General features: G+C 41.0%; 1 protein-coding gene across 3 annotated transcripts in view; it reads left to right on the forward strand.

The window, feature by feature from the left end:
• The first annotated feature begins 1,133 nt into the window (after positions 1–1,133).
• The window catches only part of STEAP2 (STEAP2 metalloreductase), a 43,231-nt gene continuing 32,054 nt past the window's right edge, over positions 1,134–12,310 (forward strand). The window contains exons 1-2 of one of the 3 annotated variants that reach the window (XM_007504983.3): positions 2,647–2,724; positions 3,552–3,627. The gene's annotated coding sequence lies outside the window, so the exon portion shown is untranslated. Of the gene's footprint in view, positions 1,316–1,632; positions 2,725–3,551; positions 3,628–12,310 lie in introns of those variants that run through there. The other 2 variants (XM_007504987.3, XM_001368627.4) reach the window with 2 other exon arrangements.

A 12,310-nucleotide genomic window follows, 5' to 3' on the forward strand; every position in this document is an offset into this window, starting at 1 on the left:
ATGGGCAGCTAGCTAGATGATTTAGTGGATGGAGAGCCAGGCCCAAAGAGAGGAGATCCTGGGTTCAGACACTTCCTAGCTGTGTGACCCTGGGCAAGTCACCTAACCCCCACTGCCTAGTCTTTATCACTCTTCTACCTTAGAACTAATATACATTATTGATTCTAAGATGAGAAGGTAAGGGTTTAAAAAAACCTTAGGCATGACCTGAAAGGCATCATTCTTCCCTCTTATACCATAAAACTCTAAACATTTAAAATGTTATTTAAAACAGCAGTTACTATGGAAAGAACAAAAAGAATTAGGTCTTGCAAAAATTCTCCCAGTCTTTTGGATTAAAAAATAATGGAAATAGAGCTAAAACTATCTTGGTAATCAATCTTTCATTTTCTCAAAAAGTTTACCAACATCCCAAGTGTTTTCAGAAACTCTTTAGCTGTGGAATTTCTCTTGGAATATATTTATTTATTTTTAGATTTTTCAAGTAAAAAAGAAACAGATTATCTTCCTGGGAAATGACTGGTTTATCTTCCAAGATAAATTATTCACACATTCATGGAATTTCTTTGGATATTCAAAGACATTAAAATATAGCAATAGATATAGATACATATACATAGATATATAACAGAATTAGAAATATATTGGTTTCCAAAAGATTATATTTTCATCAGGGTACTTGAAGATATGTTATATTATTACCTACATGTTGAAAAGATCTTTCTTTAGATATTACTAAAACCCTGGTTGTAGATGTTCCAGTAATTGGCTACCATTTTTGTTAGCCATCTTGAAAATTTATTAAAAGCCACTTTAACCTTCCTTAAATTTAATTGACTATAGGTAGAAATGAAGATGTAAATATAGCCAAATATAAAATAAAATAAAAGCCAAAATGTCTTTTAAAATCATTTTTATCCCAACCACCAAAATAAAAGGATCATATTTGATGGGCAGAGAGAATACTTTGTATCCTGGCATCTTATCAGAAACTTAATGGTAAGCTTAAACCTGAAAACTTTCCCAGCAAATAAATATCATTGACTGGTCACCATTGCTTCTTCCTTTGTACCAAGTATCCAGGAAGTATTTTCCAAAGGCACCATAATGGGATCATTTGTAATGGTTGGTTAATTTGCAAGTAGTCAGCACAGGGAAAAAAAAGGGCAATGTTTGAGATGATCAAAGGAACACTCCTTTCTGTCTTTCTGGTTAATAAACGACCTGGAAAGATGGTTTTAAGAGTCAGGAAATTTGCTGGTCCCTTAAACTGTATGGGACTTATCAATACAAAGAAAGGGGCCAAATCCAAGAGGTACTGAGAGATTCTGGTTAGAGGATTAGCCTCTGTTCTGTTTGGAGGTTGCCCTAGTAGGCAGATCATAAGGCAACACTTAAGGATGAAGGGGCAGCTAGCAAAGCACTGGATAATCTCAAGATCAAAGTGCTCACAGAAGGGCTAGACTCAAGGTCACAGAGAAGAGATGCTACTCATCGATGGGCTGCCAATTCCCCCAGCCTAGCGGGAGTTTAAATGTGCGGTTTGTAAAAGGAAAGCCCTTGAACATTAGCTAGGAAGAGGCAATCAGGCAAAAAGCGGGCCTCGGAAGGAGGGAGGAGGGGGAGGGCGACAGGGAGTGAGCAAGCCATAGGGACCAGGGTGACAGGGGAAGCGGGAGAATGCGAGATAAAAATGCTTTCGTTCTAAACTCGAGAAGGAGGTGAGAAGGTGGAAATGATCAAAACGATTGAAGCAGGAATGTAAGGAGAAATCGCATGCCGCAGAGACAGGCAGGGAAGAAGGAAAAGCAGTTTCCCAAAAGACCCTGGGTCTCTCCCCTCCTAGGGCCCGGGAGCCCGCGGGCAGCACAGGGCTTTGGGTGGGAACTCGGAGTTGCTCTTCTGCGCAGAGCTCTGCGCGCTGATCTCCCGCCACAGCCAGCACTGCCGCGCTCGCCAGGTCTGGCCTGACCTCTCCTCCGTAGGATCGACAGACCGATGAACGGATGATCCCTTTCTCCCTCCCTCTGCCACGCACGGCCTCGTCCAGCGCAGTGGCCGCTGTCCCTGTGGGCTGCGCAGCCCCGCTGCAGCGTGGAAAAGCGCTCCCCCTCCTCTGCCCAACTCCATCTTCTTTTCCATCCCCGGTCTCCCTCCCGCTCCAGCTCGCCCCACTGGGCATCTGGCCCTCCTCCCCTCCGCATCGCGGGCTGCGATCTGGCCAGAAGTAAAGGACCGAGAAAGGCGCCACAGAGGCAGGCCGGGAAGCCACCTGGTTACTAGGTAGCTGCCGGTAGGCCCCAGCCGGCCAGGTACACCTACCCCGAGGCAGAGCGATCGGAGGAGGAGCCCAGGCAGCGGCAGCAGCATTAGCGGCAGAGAAAGAGGAGGAGGAAGGGGGGGGAGGGGTGAGATGCAGCAGGACCTCCGCCTCCGCCGCGGCTGCTACGCCAGGGGGAAGGAAGTGCATCCATCCTCCCCGGGCTTCAGCTTCTCGGAAAGGAGCAGGGTCACTGATTGATGACCCGTTAGGGGAAGGGGAGACGGGAATTCCCATCCTCCTCCTCTCAGACTGAGGGGTACCCCAGAGAGAAATCACCCAGGTGAAGTGCACCCGCCACTGTCCCGGACATACAGGTTGCATTCGCCTGCATAATAATACTGTACTACTTTGTGGCTAAAGCTCTGTTCTTCTGAAGAACCTGAGGTGTGCTTTGCAAACAAGTAAGTATCCTAGTAAATATTTTGTCTGTTATCCGGGAATGTGAGAATGATCTTTATGCCATTTTGTATTATGAAATCATTGGCCAGCTTCTGCATTGAGTGTCCTAAATTATCTTTGAGCTCAGGATTCAGACTAATCCAGGGCTTCTTGCAAATTGTGCCCTTAAAATAGAGCAGAAAAAGAGAACTATTTTCTGGAGGCTTCTCATTATTTCTCCCCAACTCCATGGGGAAATGAATATTGGGGGCAGTTTTTTACTCCTTTGGCAGTTTACTTCCTCTTTGGAAAACTTCTTTCTAGGAGATGATAAAGAAGGATTCTAAAGAACTCTAAAGGATAGGGGAAATCTGCAACACAATAATTCTTTAATGTCCCTGTTTGTGAAAAGAAATGAATAAATGGTGGGATTCGGCTTTTAGGGAAAAGTCTATGGACAGGAGCCTTTTGAGATTGGTTGATTACTTTGCTTTTTTGCCTCCACTCTTGCTTCTTACCATTTCATTCCATGGCCTTCATCTTCCTTCATTTTTCTTCTACTGCTTATCTGTATCCTTCTTCCCTCTATCTCTCTCTCTCGGTCTCAGACCATAACGATGTAAAGAACATGACCTGGAGTCAGTCAGAGGCCCTGCATTCAAAGTCTACCTGAGTTACTTATCATGTAGGTAATTTTCTTCACCTTTTTAAATGAGGGAGCTGAATTAGATGGCCTTGGAGATCCCTTACAGTCCCAGACCCTAAGATCCAAAGAGAAGTAACCAGCACTTTTGTTTGTTTTTTGTTGTTGTTGTTTGTTTGTTTGTTGCTGTTCTGTGACAATGGATAGAGTCTTCAACTTGAAATCTAGTGAAGGACCTCAATTTGAAATATCTCTTGACATTTGCTAGTTTGTGTGACCCTGGGTAAGTCACCACTTTTTTTCAAAGTCAGTTTTCTCATCTGTAAAATGGATATAATAAAGTAGCACTGATCTCACAGGGTAGTAGTGAACTTTAAGTGATATAATGTTTAAAGTATTTTGCAAACTTTTATAAATTTTCCTATCATAATTTTGCAGAATCCTTAGCAATTTAAGATCATCCAAATTAATCATTTATTCTTGTTTTTGCATTTTTCTCTCTCCTTTTAGCTAAGTATATCTAATTCTTAAAAGGGAGGAAGGAGGGGAAATTATAATCAAACCATAATGAATTTCTTTTATTCTACAACATAAATATTTTGGGTGAACTGAATGGAAGTAATTGGGAAAGTTTTTTGGCTACTTGCTTTTTATCTGTGTAGATCACTGTAGAGTGATGAAGACATGGTTTCAAGTAGCACATACTGCCTGTGTGATCTTGGACAAGTCATTCATCAGCCCAGTGCCCCTGGCAACTTTAAGAAGTTTCTATTAGTATTGGAAGTTTACACATCATTACATCTTTACTTCTTAAGGTGTTTTTTAAAAAATCATTTCAACCCAGAAGTGAGAATTTAAATACACCACAGACATACCCTAACTTTGGATGTCAATTATTCCTTGAAAATGAAGGGTTAGGCAAAATAACATTCCAAGGGGCAGTTAGTATTGTAGGAAATAATATTATAAATCTAAGAAATAGGTGAATAATCCATTGCACAATGGGACCTAGAAAATGCCTGGGTGACAAATGATTGACTCAGTTGTTTTGTTTGAAAATCCTTTGGCCCAGATAAAAATAAAGAGAAATAAATGGGAAAATCTGAGAAGAGCTGGAGAGGTGGTGCATGACCAAGAACATAGAAGCATGAACTCTGCCACCTGGGAGGCAGGGGTCCTAGCTTCTAGACCCAAGTCTCTTTAAAAATTGTTGAGATCTCCACATCTTCATCTTTAAATGAAGGGATTCTGCTGGATAATCTCCAAAATTATTTACAGATCTAAAATTCCATCACGTTGAGAAAAGCTTTTCAGCCACCCACCTCTTAGAGAAATAAATGTCCGGATTTCCTGGGATAGGTCTTTAGCAATTATTACTAACCAATTCCCAAGCCACTGTACAAGGTGCCTAACTACAAGCTGCAGAGAAGCTGACTGTCTGCACTGATTGAGGAATTTCCCCACCAAGAGTCCCATATTCAGAAGAAATCACAAGTCTGATCCTCAAAAAAGCCAATTATTTGCTGCCCTAGAAGCTCACATACAAGGAAAAAATTATAGATCACCTTTTAAAGACAATAAAATACTATAAACTGATGAACTATCCTTAAAACCTGAGAAAGAGGGGCATCCAGGTAGCTAGGTCTAGAGATGGGAGATCCTGGGTTCAAATCTGGACTCAGATACTTCCTAGCTGTGTGACCCTGGGAAAGTCACTTAACCCCCATTGCCTAACCTTTACCTCTATTCTGCCTTGGGACTAATACTTAGTATTGATTCTAAGATGGAAGGTAAGGGTTTACATTTTTTTAAATAAAAACATGAAAAAGAACCCCAAAACAGAGAATTCAGTTTAATTCAGTAATCTCTCACATAAGTTCCCACTACATACAAATTGCCATGTTAGATCCTGGGAATACAAAAATAAAATCCCCAAAAATGATGCCTAGGATCCTGCCCTGGCAGAGCTTACATTCTACTAGTGGAATATAACACGTAAACAAATAGGTAAATCAAATGTTTCATTTGAGGAGGCAGGGGACCCTAAAAATGAGGGAATCAGAAAAGGCTTGAAATAGGAGGTAGCAACTAAAATAGAAGTAAAAAGAATATAATTTAATTTTATAAAAGGCACAAAGGTATAAAATTGCCAATTCAGAACTGGAAGAGTGCTGCAGGTATCTAGTACAATCATTTCATTTGACAGTTGAGGAAAGTGACTTGCCCACCATCACACAAGCACCAAGAAGTCAAGATGGACCTGAGCCTAGAACTTTCTTTGTCCACCTCTCTAACCACCATCCCATACTGCCTCTGATGGAATGTTGAGTTAGTAGAAGAATAAGCAAACCCTTTGGCTGGAGTGGAAACAGGGGAAGGGATTATTATAAAATACGTAGAGAAAGGCAGACAAGGCAAACTGTCAAGAACTTTAAATGTCAAATGGAAGAGTTTGTTCTAATCTTCAAGGCAGTAAGGAGTCACTAATGTTTCTTGAGCAAGAGAGTGACGTCAGGCTGATGCTTTCGCAGCCCTGTAGGAAATGTCTTTGGAAAAGGGAGAGACTCTCCATCTAAATAGCCTCCTGCCATTATCCTTGTTAGAGAACATCCATCAAGGACAGGAACTAAAGTGGGAACTAAGGGAGTATAAAGAAGAATGTGGATGGGAGAGATGTTGTAGAAGCTGAATTAAGACATGGAGACTGATTGGATATGTCATGTAAAGTCAAAGATGACAATGAGATCACAAGGCTGTAATTGCTTGATATAAAAAGAGGAATTATGAGGAAGGACGGCTTTGGAGGAAGAAGTTGAGAAGATGAGCTTAGTGTCAAATATGTTTTATTGGAGATAGCTATAAGACATCCATGGGAAGATGTTCAGCAGACAGCTGGGGAGGTGGGACTAGAACTCAGGAAAGGGGTTAGGACTTGTTACATGGACTTGGAAGTTATTTCCATAAAGATATAGACATCAAACATATAGAAACTGACAAAGTCTTGTTATAAGGGTTTCCTAACCCTTATTGATTATTGGGATAGGATAGCAATACCAATAATTATGTCCTGTGTGGACAGGCTGTTGGATTTGACTGTTTGAGAAATAAGGCTTCTCAGAGCAGCCTAAGAATTCCGGCTCAGCCAGATATATAAAAATTATATTTTTATTATGAACCCAAAAAAAATCTAATGAAAGAAATAATAAAAGGCAACAAGTGGAAAAGAAATTCTTATAATAAATTTCTTACTCCAACCACCCAAATCTGATTCTTGCAGATCTCCTTCTTCCCCAACAGAGTTGAGGGTACTCTTTCTTCCTATTCTATCTAAATCCCCCAAAACCTTAATCTATCTACCTTATCTAAATTATAGACAAGAGAAATAATGTAGGTCTCTCTCTCTGTCTCTGTCTCTGTCTCTGTCTCTCTCTGTCTCTCTGTCTCTCTCTCTCTGTCTCTCTCTCTCTCTCTCTCTCTCTCTCTCTCTCTCTCTCTCTCTCTCTCTCTCTCTCTCTCTCTCTCTTCCTCGCTGTATAGATGAATAAACAGCTTTGAATCTCTAGCCTTTCTCCACTCGCCCAGCAAACCTGTTGGGCTTGCACTGATATTTCACCAACAATCTCCTTCACTTGTCAGGTCTTTTAGATAAATCTTCAGATGTGAAAACACTGAGATTTTCTAAATCTCATGGAGCAAGAGTCCATCAGTTGGATTACTGTCTCCCAAAGCACTCTGGGAAAATTCTCTCTTACCCACAAGTCCATCTGAGATTCCATTCAGGTATTTTAAAGAATCTAGTTTATAAATCTATCAATAACTTATGCTACTTAACTATCTTTCCTAATGAACTCTTACTTAATTAATAAATAATTCTCTATAGTCTCCAAGAAAAGGAGTATAAAGAGGAAAGAGAGCCAAGAAGATCCCCATGCTTAGATAGTGAGACATGGATTATAAGGAAGAAGGAGAAGGGGAACAAGTCTTTATTAACCACTTACTATGTGTCAGGAGGACAACCATGTGGCTTAGTGGATAAAGTGCTTGGGCCTGGAGACAGGAAGTCTTGAGTTCAAATTTGACCACAGGCATTTACTACTAGCTGTTTGACCCTGTGCAAGTCACTTACCTGCAGTTTACCTTAATCTACTGAGGAGGAAATAGCAAACCACTCCAGTATCTTTCCCAAGAAGACTCTATGGCCCATAGGGTCATGAAAGGTTGGACATGAATGCTAAGTGTTTTACAAATATTATTTCATTTTATTCTCCTAACAACCCCAGGAGGGAAGGAAAAAAGAGAGGGAAGGATTGAGGATGGAAGAGAAGAAACTGAGGCAAATAGAGATTTGTCCAAAGTCAGATAGCTAGATAGTATCTTGGGGTTGGATTTTAACTTGGGTCTTCCTAACTTGAAGTCCAGCACTCAGTCATTTAGCTGCCCAGGAAAGGAGACCAAGGAATGGCAAGGCTAGAAGAAAGCCAGGGTCTGAGTCTGGGAAGAGAAAGTATCCGAGACAAGAGTGAATCCAGCTGAAAGCTGCAAGGGGTCAAGAAGAATGAAGTTTGGACCAAAAGGCCCTTTGGTTTAGTACTTAAGAGATCCCTAGTAACTTTGGTTGAAGAAATTTCAGTTAAAGGATGAGGAGTGAAACTAAATCTCAAGGGGTTGAGAAGTGAATGGAAAGTATGGAAGTGGAGTTTGCAATGAGAGTAGTTGAGTTTTCTCCTGAGTGTTTAGCTACAAAAGGGAAGAAAAATATAGTGCAATAAATCAAGGGGTTGGAAGGATGCGGTGAAGGGGTTTTAAGAATGGGAGAAATCCTTGAGGCATCTAGGTAGCAAAGTGGATAGAGCAACAGGTCTGGAGTTGGGAGGATCTGGGTTCAAGTATGGCCTCAAGATACTGCCTAGTTGTTTGACCTTGAGTAAATCCCTTACCCCTAATTGCCTAGCCTTTGCTGTTCTTCTGTCTTAGAATTGATACTAAGACAGAAGATAAGGGTTCAAGGAAAAAATAAAGAATGGGGAAACTCAACAATGTGCAAGAGTCTACAGGCAGAGAACTCCTTGTGAAACTATCTTTTTATAGTTTCTATATCTATATCTATATAGATAGAAAGACATCTATCAGACAGTCATTTCTACCTAATAAGCATGTATTCCACTTTTCCTACAAGTTTAACACTGTGCTAGGCACTAGGGATACAAAGCCAAAAATGATAGTTCCTATCCTCAGGGAATGTACATCCTTCTGGAGCAGGGACATAAAATATATACATAGATAATTAAATTTAAAATAAATGACAGAGTTGAAACTTAATTGAATTATTTAATCCTCTTCATTTTGTCTTACATACATGGATAATGATCCAAACATCAATTTTGGAAAACATGCAAAGCATTAAAGTAACCATCAGATCATGTGTCATAAACCTGGTATTTTTTTTTTCACCCTTACTTTTCCATCTTAAAATCCATACTGTGTTTTAGTTCTAAGGCAGAAGAGTAATAAGGGATAAGCAATGAGAATTAAGTGACTTGCCCAGTGCCACACTGATAAGAAGTGTCTGATTTGAACCCAGGACCTCCCATCTCTAGGCCTGGCTCTCAATCCATTTAACCATCTAGCTGGTATTTTGTTTTAAGAGAGAGCCTGTCTCTGCTGGTCAGTGGTAGTATCTGTTTAACAGCATGAGCCCTGAGACTTAAAGGAGATGGGACATGGATGTCATAACCGGGAATTATATTTTTAGAATCCCCTGGTGCATCGAGGTTATGTTCTATTAAATTAATTCTGCATAAGACCAAAAGGCATTTGGCTGGATGCATATCAAATAGAAGAGACATCTCAAGGACCCCTTTGAGTGCTGGTCTTTATAAAATAGCAAAAAAAGTTTAAAAATTGGCTAAAAGCAGTGAAGGCAGAATTATCACCTATTAAGTAATGGGATGGAACATCCTATAAAGTGGAGAGAAGTCACAAAATGTAAGAAGTTCTGAAGACTGTGACTGTAGCATCTGCAAATACTGATGTTCATACTGCATCCATGAGTACAAGAAGGTACGGTAACGGCCCCTTTGGATGTACAACAGTCCGAAGAGAGGCAGGAGTGAGCAAATGAGGCGAACATGCATTCCAAAGTGAATGACGAGCTTAATCTGGCTCCCTTAGTGGGTGGCTAGAAAACCAAATAGGTGCTGAGATTTAGGTGGGCTGTGCAAGGGAAAGAGTAGTAGAATTGCGGTCAGAGTACCTGAATTCAAGTCCTGCTTTCAGGATTTACCAGATTGTGTCATCTGGGCAAGTCTCTTAACTAAATCATTGAACTCATCCATGAAATAGAGCCGATCACGCTTGGACTATTTACTTACCCTACAAGGTTGCTGTGAAGATTAGTCTGAGGCTAAGTACTATAGAAATCAGGGGGAGACACTGGACCTCTGGTTGAATTAGTTTGGGGAACTCCCATAGGAGGAAATTCCCTTCCAACTCAGGTCAGCACTTTCTCTGCAGCTTAGCAAGTGATCTAGATGGAGAAGGTAACAAAGTAGGCATGGGAGAAAATAATCAGGCTCGTCCTAGGATAAGGCAGGGTTCATCCACAGAGTTAAAACCCTGTGCTTGCTTACCTTGCTGCAAACGTAGGCTTTTCCTCCTCAAAGATAGCTGTCGCGTGCCTGTCTGATGGGGGAATTGCTCCAGCCATCTATGGGAGGAAGGCTACTCTTGCTTTATCGCAGACCATCACACTCCTGAGCCTTCTGCCTGTGGGACCCGAGAGGGAATGATCTTCTGTTCCCCTTGTCTCTGTAAGGCACAGAGAGAAGTTCTGGGTGATCTTGCATATCCATAAAAGTAGAATGAGTTGGGTTTTTGTTTGGGTTTGGTTTTTTAATCTGTTGAAACTTCTAACTGGAAGTCTGGCTTAACCAGAAAGAGTTCCGTGTACCTCCACTTCATGTTGAGAATCTCTTTAAAAGGAACAGATGCCATCCATAAAATGTCAGTTAGGTGTTGGAGTGGTTAGAACACTGGACTTGGGGTTAGAAAGCCAGGCACTAGAATTCTGATTCAAACAGGAAACGGGAGGCTCTAGGCAAGTCACTTAAGCTCTTAGCCTCAATTTCTTCTTCTGTAAGGTAGGGAAAATAATAGAGAAGCTTCACGGTACTGTGGATAGGGCACTAGACCTGGAAGCATGAAGACTCATCTTCCCGAGTTCAAATCTAGCCTCAGATACTTATTAGCTATCAGACACTGGGCAAGTCACTTAACTCTGTTTGCCTCGATTTCCTCATCTAGAAAATTAACTAGAGAAGGAAATGGAAAAAACACTCTAGGCTCTTTGCCAAGAAAACCCCACAAAAGGACATGAAGAGTCAGGTATAACTGAAATGACTGAATAGCAGCGAAACCTTTTCTGAATTGCTATGAGGATCAAAGGAATTCTTACATGTAAAGCATTTGAAAACTGTAAAGTGTTATATACATGTTAACTCTCATCATCATTATTATAGGATTATCACATCTGATGTCATAATAATGCAGACTTATGTTGATCTCTCTCCCTGATAATCCTAGAATAAAGACTATTTCCCCTTTTTGCAGATGAGAAAACAGAATATTGTCTAATTAGTATGGCTTGCCTGTAGCTCATAAAACTAGTAAGTGTCAGAGGTATGATTTACATCCAAGTCTCTGATAGAACCCAAGTCCAGATTATTTTGTACTGTATTTTGCAGTTTGTTAAAACAGAACCACATTCTGGGTCAGCTTAGTAGAATAGTGGATAGAGTGCCAGGCCAGGAGTTAAGAGGACCTGGGTTCAAACCTGGCCTCAGAAACTTCCTAACTGTATGACCCTGGGAAAGTCATTTAACCCCAACTTCCTAGCCCTTTTCACTCTTCTAAAAGTTGATACTAAGACAAAAGGCAAGGGTTTAAAAAGACAAACAAACCATAACCATGTTCTATCCTTGTACTCCCAGCCTCCTCGAAGTTAGGAAAATGGATTGGGAGATTTAGAGATGGAAGAAGCTATTTCATCCATTCTCCCCATTCTACAGGTGAGGAATCTGAAGTACCACAAAGGTTCAGTGTCTTCCCCAAGGTCACACAATGTGAGAGATGCCAGTCCCTGCATTGGCTCAACTTGAGCCCCTACTTTTTATTTCTGAGTGCCTGACTCTGCCATACACTGACAAATATGGTCGCCATCTAAGACTGCTTCAGCCTCCCCCATCTAGTTGCTCAGCCAGAACAGAAAGGATGATTCCTAGTTTTACCACTACTATGTATTTCCTATTCCACTAGTCCCACAAGTTCAAAATTGTTTCCACCTGGCAATTGGCACCCCTATTTCCTCTTAAATTTAATCTTTGATGTAAAAGACAGCTCTCATTTTCTCTTTCCACAGCTCTCCTGCCCCCATCCTCATCTCTGAATTTCTCAGCTCTTGTAAAACCCACCAGCCCCAATAACATTGTTTCACCTAACTTTGTGCTTTTGTAGCATTGACTAATGACTTTAGACAAGCTATTACCTATATTGGAATTCTGTCTCACACAATTTAATATATTAAACGTGGTATAATGGAAAGAACATTGGATTTAGAATCAAAAGATTTCCGATCCCCACTTTGCTATATATTATTTCTGTAACCTTTGGCATGTCAATTAACCTGGGCTGGGGGGAGGGAAGGTTGGGAAGGGATGATAGTATCTTAGTTTCCACACAAACAAATTAAGAGGATATTAGTCTGAATGTATATGTTCTAATCTCAGGAAATACACTAGAAGTAGCTTCTCTTGGACTTCTCTCTCTCTCCCCTTTTCCCTCCCTCCTTCTCTCTCCCTCCTTCCTCCCCCTTCTCTCTCTCTCTCTCTCTCTCTCTCTCTCTCTCTCTCTCTCTCTCTCTCTCTCTCTCTCTCTCTTTCTGCCTCCTTCACTCCTTCTCTCTCCCTCTC

This window comes from Monodelphis domestica, chromosome 5, assembly GCF_027887165.1.
Source record: "Monodelphis domestica isolate mMonDom1 chromosome 5, mMonDom1.pri, whole genome shotgun sequence".
Taxonomy (NCBI): Eukaryota; Metazoa; Chordata; class Mammalia; order Didelphimorphia; family Didelphidae; genus Monodelphis; species Monodelphis domestica.